This window comes from Colobus angolensis, unplaced genomic scaffold, assembly GCF_000951035.1.
Source record: "Colobus angolensis palliatus isolate OR3802 unplaced genomic scaffold, Cang.pa_1.0 Scaffold38, whole genome shotgun sequence".
Classification (NCBI taxonomy): domain Eukaryota; kingdom Metazoa; phylum Chordata; class Mammalia; order Primates; family Cercopithecidae; genus Colobus; species Colobus angolensis.
This window is the reverse complement of record NW_012117154.1, coordinates 8996322-9003846: the sequence shown is the minus strand read 5'-3', so window position 1 is coordinate 9003846 and position 7525 is coordinate 8996322. Positions and strand designations below refer to the sequence as shown.

Genomic DNA, 7525 nt, shown 5'->3' with positions numbered 1-7525 from the left:
GCTGGGACCATAGCTGTCTGCCACCACCCCTGGCTAATTAAAAAAAAAAAAAAAAAAAGATTTTTTGTAGAGACGAGGTCTTGCCATCCTGCCCAGGCTGGTCTCGAACTCTTGGGCTCGAGCAATCCTCCCGCCTTCGCCTCCCAAAGTGCTTGGCTTATAGGCATAAGCCACACGCAGCCGTTCCCCAATTTTGCACTGGCATTAGTAGCTTTAACTCTGTTGTGTTTCTCTTACAATAAGAACCTTTCTCAACACATTTCCATCCACTGACAAAATAGGGAGAAAGGGGCACTTCCAGTGATTTAGATTACTTTAAAAAACATCTGTGTCATCTCTTTAAAATGTTCAGGAACTTTGTGTTGGCAGTGTTTTCCTCTGTGCCGTCAGACACATTCTGTACTGGTTTATAGAAAGCAAGTTAAGAGCCATCTCTGGAATCAAGGTGACTTGGGTAAATGCTGAGACCCGAAGGGATTTGGTGATAGCAACTCTCCTTTCAAATTCTGCGGGAGGAGTGGGTGTTCATCTGAGACGGCCACAGAGCTGAGGGTTCCCACAGGGAATGGTAACATGAGGTGTGTTTGTGGACTGGCCCCTGCTCCCCAGTCTCCACCCAGAAGACCTCGGGGAAGACACAGGCAGACACCTGGGACACACAGAGTCCCCGGGTCACAGGGAGAGAGGAACAGAGAACAAACGGGGCAGGTTTTTTCAATTATAAAACTACCACGTTCTGGCCTATACTGATACATTTTAAAAGCCAGGTGAAACAGATGATTTTCTTAGAAAATATAAAGTATGGCTGGGTGCAGTGACTCATGCCTGTAATCTCTGCACTTTGGGAGGTCGAGGCGGGTGGATCACTTGAGGTCAGGAGTTCAAGACCAGCCTGGCCAACATGGTGAAACCCCGTCTCTACTAAAAATACAAAAATTAGCTGGGCGAGGTGGCACACACCTGTAATCTCAGCTACTCGGGAGGCTGAGGCAGGAGAATCGCTTGAGCCTGAGAGGCAGAGGTTGCAATGAGCAGAGATCACTCCAGCCTAGGCAACAGAGCGAGACTCTGTCTCAAAAAATAAAATAAAATCTGAAAACAACAACAAAAAGGAAAATATAAAGTATAACATTAACTCAAGCAGAAATAGAAATCTGATTAGCCCTATGGGACATGGGCAGGAAAACAGAAAAAAAAAAAAAAGGTAGTCAAATGATATCCTTTAAAAAAGCACCAAGCTCAGGCAGTTTTATACAGGAATATGCGGGACTGACCTCTGCAACGGAGAGACAGAATGACTGTTTAGGAACCTGTCCTCTGAAGGCCAACCGCTCAGTTCAAATCCCATCTTCACCCCCATGGCTGGTGACCTTAGGCAGACTACCTAAACTCTCAGCCTCTTCATCTGTCAGATGGACATGAAAGCAATACCTAGTTCACGGGGTTGATTCTAGGTTAAAGACGTGACTCATGTAACATATATAGAAGTGTGTTTGCTGCACAGGAATAACTTGATACAGGTGAATTGTTACTAAGAATTACTATTATTTCCAGGCACAGAAAACGACAAAAGTATCACAATTCATTCTATAATATATAGTAGTATGGGTCCATTCTCACATTGCTATGCAGAAACACCTACGACTGGGTGATTTTTAAGGAAAGAGGTTTAATTGTCTCATGGTTCTGCAGGCTGTACAGGAAGCATGACGCCGGCTTCTGCTCAGCTTTGGGGCGGCCCCAAGAAGCCTTCAATCGTGGCGGAAGGTGAAGGGGGAGCCGGCGCATCCTACGTGGCCAGAGCAAAAGCAGGAGGGTCAGGGAGGCGCCACACACGTTTCAACGGCCAGCTCTCACGAGAACTCACTATTGCGAGAACAGTACCAAGTGGAAAGTACTAAACCATTTATGAGAAATTCACTCCCATGATCCATCCACCTTCCACCAGGCCTCACCTCCAACACTGGGGATTACAATTCAACATGAGATTTGGGTGGGGACATAGATCCAAAGCACATCAATAGTTAACCAAAAACCTGAGAAACTAATGGCAAGAATAACACACACACGTCTACACACAGTGATGCTGACATACTATTTATAATAGGGATGTAATCACCCAAAAATAAAAGTATTGACAGAATCCAACCCATCAGGAGCAAGTAAAATCTCTGGAAAGCAAAGATGGTTCAACATTAGAGAATCTGTTAGTACAACTCACTACATGAAGAGACTAAAAAAGGGGAACTTTGGGGCATCTCAAAAGATAGGCCCCTAACAAGCATCAGGTCAATTTAATATTTAGTCCTAATTTTAAAGCATGCACAACCACAAGATATTCAGAAAGCTAAAAACAGTCAGAAACTTCCTTAACCTGTAACAAACATTGTGTTTAACACATGAGAACAGATATCAGCAAACTTTTCTGTAAAGGCTCAGATGGTGAATATTCTAGGTTTTTTGGGCAATATTGCCTCCGTCTGGACTATTTAACGCTACTGCTGTGGCCCGAACGTAGCCATCAGACAATACGTAGAAGAATGGCAATAACTGTGTTCCAATAAAACCGCCTACAAGAAGAGACCACAGGCTGGATTTGGCCCCCTGGCCACCAGTTTGGAAACCCCCCCATTAGAATCATTCCCATTAGTCAGAAACAAGAGAAAGACACTTGATTTTATACTTGAGTCCTGGCCAACGTGATAATATATACAAAGTATAAATATTAGAAAGTCAGAGACACAACTATAATTACTTGCATAATTATATGACTGTTTACCTAAAAAGTTCAAAATAATGAACGGACAAACTATGACAATCACAAGTGTAACATCAATATACATCGATCAACAGTGTTTATTAGAACAGCAATGCAGAATTACAACAGTTTATGGGAAAGTGTCCCATTCGTTATAACAAAAACTTGGTGGATTTCATAAAAATTCAGAAAATACTCAAGAACAAACCAAGAAATGAGCACATCGGACATCAAAGAAATCTTTAAAACTCTGCCAAAGCTCTAAATTCGTTGAGAGCCGGAATCCATTTCCAAGTAGTAGGAATCTAAGTCACATGAATGTCAGTTTTCCAAACTGTCCCCATAAATTCTGTGCATCCCTTAAAACTCCCGCAGGACTGCTGTGGGTCTTGACACTGCTTCTAAACTTGACGTGGGAGAGGAAATGTGTAGGATCCGCTGAGGAATGCTTCTGAACGGCCTCGGGGAGGCAGCCTGCTGTAAAGTTGTCATAGTTGATGCAGAAACAGAAGTCAGCCCCGTGAGTCAGGACTGAGACAGCAGAGACAGCACTAAGTATTTCCGGGAACGTTGCTTACGATGATGGTAGCATTTCATGTCAGTCGGTGGAGAAAAGATTCCTTTTTCAATAAATGATGTGACAACTGGCTATGTATTTGAAAAAGAAAATGTTAGAACCGTCTCTCGCACAACCCCAAACAACATTCCAGGGGATTAAAGAGCTAACATTTGAGACGGACTCAGTGCTGATGCATCCCCCAAATCCCCGTGTTGAAGCCTCACCCCCAGGGATATGGTATCAGGAAGGGACACGGTATCAGGAGAGGGAGCCTTGGGAAGGTGGTTCCGTTTGCCAGGAATCCGACCCTCACCAGGAACCTGACCACGCGACACGATGATCCAAGACTCGCAACCTCCAGAACCGTGGGAAGTAAGTTTCTGCCGTTTAAGCCCCGCAGTCTATGTCATTTTGTTCTCAGCCCCGGCCGATGAGAACGCCATGAGAACATCAGAAGCCAGAGCCATAGAAGGACAGAAGAGACACCGAAGTTTGTTTTAACCGTCTTGCCATAAGAAATACCCTGTAAGTCACACCTGAGATTCAGGCGTCCTAAGAAAGGGGGATGTGGACAGTCCCTCCAGCACCTCGCGTGGCCGGGCTGGGTGACAGGCACACAGGAACTCATGGCACTCACCTCGTAACTGTTGTTCACATTCAACATGTACCAAAATTTACAATAGGACCCCATCGACAAAGCTAAAAGGCAGGCAATGGATGGAAGAAACCATTTCCAAACTAGCAAAGTGTCCCAAAAGGAAAAGACTAATGACTGGGCAAAAGATTCAGTTACGCAAGTCACAGAAGACCCCGCAGGTTCCACTCCTGCAGAAGCTGGTCACTCTGCCAACACCGCCCCCCACACCCACAGCTCCCCGCATACCCTTCTGTGGGCCCGAGGTGGGTGTGCAGCGATTCGTCTACACCTCCGTCTGCTTCTGAGAGCAGCGCCCTTCACGTCTGCATCCCAGGCCTCACTAAACACAGGACACGGAGGTCCCCCCCCAATTTATCGAATGAATGAACGAATGAAGGTCGTTTTCAAGACCTCTGACCCTTCTCTTAGAATCTCTAAATCTCACACCTGCACTTGCTCTGGAGGGGATGAAACAGACACTGCCAGGGCCAGGAGGTTTACAATGTTTATGCTGAGGCTCAGGGAGCTACGGGGCTCAGGACCCGTATGGATTTGTCACCCTGAACTTGGTGGTCAGGGCCTGCTCGTGAATCAGCAAATCCTCCGGCTGTGCTTCATTCCAGGGAGGAAACCCCAGCAGCCCTGTCCCCGTCTGCATTTCCGCTGACGCTATCATTGGAGAGGGAGAAGAGGAGTCCTTGAAACCAGCCCTCCAAACATAAATAAGCAGCCGGGTTCAGTGAAGCACATGACGCACTTTTCACCTCTGCCAGCGTTTCCATCTCAGAGAGTCCTGCGGGACAGATTCTCACAGTCCCCAGCGAGCCCCATCCATGACCCCCGCTCGCCCCCCACGTTTCCCAGATGACGGCAGCTGGAGAGCCTGCCTCTGACAGTGGCTCCAGGCCACGGAGAGGTGACCCCGCAGAGAGCGGATGTTTGTGAAGCTCCTCCTGGAGGGAAAGCTGCCGCCAGCGCTGAACACCCCCTCTCGAGGCACAGACAGGAGAGCGGTCACGAGCCGGTCAGTCCCTCTTAGAGCCAAAATCGGGGGCTCAGAACATTTTCTAATGATTTCTGAGCCACCGAGTGCATCTGGGCAGCCCAGTCTCTGTTTTCATTCCCTGAGATGTACTTTCTCTCCTGGAGCCCCGTATTGGGGGCACTTCAACCGCAGGCCTCGCTTCCCTCCCAAGGTGCTGAGGAGGGACAGGCCCTGCCTTCCCCAGGAAAGCTCAAGCTGGAGAAGCCCCGATGTGGGGGGAAGTTATGAGCAGGCATTGTCACCCCCAGGTCTAGCGTCTCCAGTGTCCCCCTGGCCCCAAGCCCAGGCTGTGCCTCCCCCATGTGCAGCCGCTGGGATGTGTCAGGGCAGGACAGGAGGCAGGTGCCCAGGTGCTCCCCTCGGCAGAAGGCTTGGGTTCTGTTTCAGGGCAGGTGGGCTGGTGTAGCCCCCGGGAGCACAGAGTCCTCACTGTGGCCCCCCAGATCCCCATAGACGCTGACCAGTCTCACCCAGGAGGGCCGGCCCTGCTGTGCTGCAGTTCCCCCCATCTGACCACACGTGGCTTCCTTGGGATCAGCGCACCCCCAGGAAATCCTGGGTGCCTTCATGTCTTGGTCACTTGGTGGCCTGGGACCCTTGGGCGCCTCCTCCATCCACAGAGCTGGCCAGGCTGTCTGTGGGGAAGTGTTGACTGGGGGCCCCAAAGCTCCTGCTAAGAAATCCTGAGCACAGCCTCTGGCCCTGGAGAACTGGAACTCCCTGCCCTGCCACTGACTTACAAAGTTGTCCCCTCCCTGTGCACTTCCAGGCACAAAAGCCAGGATTTGATTACTGGGGAACTGCAACGTGCAGGGGTGGAACCCTGCGATGAATCCGGAAACTCCAAACACACGAACCTGGTAACTCACTGTGCAGACAGAGAAGCCGTCCTGCACGGGGTCCCTGGCGTTTGCTCTCTCAGCGGTCCTCGGTCAGTCCCCTGTCTGTCCCTCCCACTGGCCAGCCCCCCTCTGCCAAGGGACAGCTCCCTCGTCTCCATGGCAGGCTGGTCTCGGGGGGCAATGGTGACATCCCCAACTACCTTTCTCTGCTCTTCACTGCTGATCCTGCTCTCAGGGCCACCCTCATTGGGTCAGGAGGCTACAAGACGGTGACGGGGAGATGCTCCAGCTGTGCTGAGACCTGCCCAGCCTCTCCCCATCTGCAGGTCTCTTAGGAGAGGACCCACATCCAGTCCCCACACATCCACCTGCTGTGGGTGTTCTGGCCGGGGGGCCTGTGACCCAAACCTACCTCGGGCCCAGGGCTCACTCAGGGGGCTGGGGCCCTGGAGTGCCCAGAGCTGACCCTGCTGAGTTCTGCGGGGACGGACGATACTCAGGGCCCAGTAGGGGTGGAAGGATGGGCTCTAACAGGTGTGGCCCCAGGACCACAAGCTGCACCTGCTGTGTCTGAGCCCAAACAGGGCCTCCTTCCCCTCAGGTGAGGTTCTGCAGGGAGCTGGGCAGGGTGCGGAGGAGCTGGGCGCAGGTCAGCAGCTGAGGAGTGGCTCCGGGAGGGGCTATAGGGGCCCAGGGCCTGCTCTTAGGGGTCGCTGGGGACATGAGAGACTCTGACAGGGGCCGACCAGTCTGCACTTCTCTCTTGTGCTGGGGCCTCTCTCCTCATTCTCTGCTGGACACATCCATGCTGTGCTTGGTGGAGCTGCGTTTCTCCTGCTCCCCGGCACAGAGCTCCCGGGAAGGGCTCTCCTGCCCTCTCGTGGCGGCCTCAGAGCAGTGGCCTGTGGGGGCCGCCAGCTCCTCTGCTGTGTGAGCTGCTGGTCACAGAAGAGACTGTGCCGTGCAGGGAACGGGGCCACTTCCTGATACTCAGGGACAGACTTTCTTCTCTTGAGGAAAGACTCATACAACCTCTTCCAGGTCATTCCTGATTAGGAATTTAATCCAGGGGTCAAGAAAAGACTCCCCAACCTGATGGAGGCTGCCCAGGCAGGGAGAAGAAAGGTCAGAGACCACGGAGAGGCAGAGGGGCGCCAGGCTTGAGTGCCCCCTGCTGCGGCGCCTGGCATGTGGCTCACCTGCTCTCTTGCCTCTGTTACTCGGGAAGAAACAGCGGGCAGGGGGAGAGTCCCCAGGGCCTGAAGCAAGGCCAGGCCTTTGCCATGGACAAGTGATTTGGGCCTGCTGGAGCCAGGGTGTGGACCGTGGCCTCCAGGTTGTGAGCACAGAACTGCCCGTAGGACCCCGGCTGTGAAGGCCACTGAGCCCAGCAGAGCTCCACCCTGAGTCCTCCCAATAGAGCCAGCGGGGTCAGGGAGGCCTGGCCCTGAGCAGCGCAGAGGCAAGGGCGTGGCCCACTCAGTTCCTATGTGGCCTTGGCTGTTCTGTGGATTTTGTTTCGGGGTGATCTGTGGCCCCCTTCATAAAGAGGGTCAGCTTCTGCTTGGGCGGTCACCTCCCCATCCATTAACCACTGACATCTGAAAGGAGTATCTGTTCACAGACATAGCAGCAGCCCTGTCTTCGGAGGCAGTGGCCTGGGTGTGGCTGCAGTGCTGTCTCC

General features: G+C 51.8%; 1 pseudogene; it reads left to right on the top strand.

Annotated features, from left to right (window-relative positions):
* Nucleotides 1-4787: 4787 nt before the first annotated feature.
* On the top strand, nucleotides 4788-7216 carry LOC105520487 (annotated as a pseudogene).
* The last annotated feature ends 309 nt before the right edge of the window (nucleotides 7217-7525 follow it).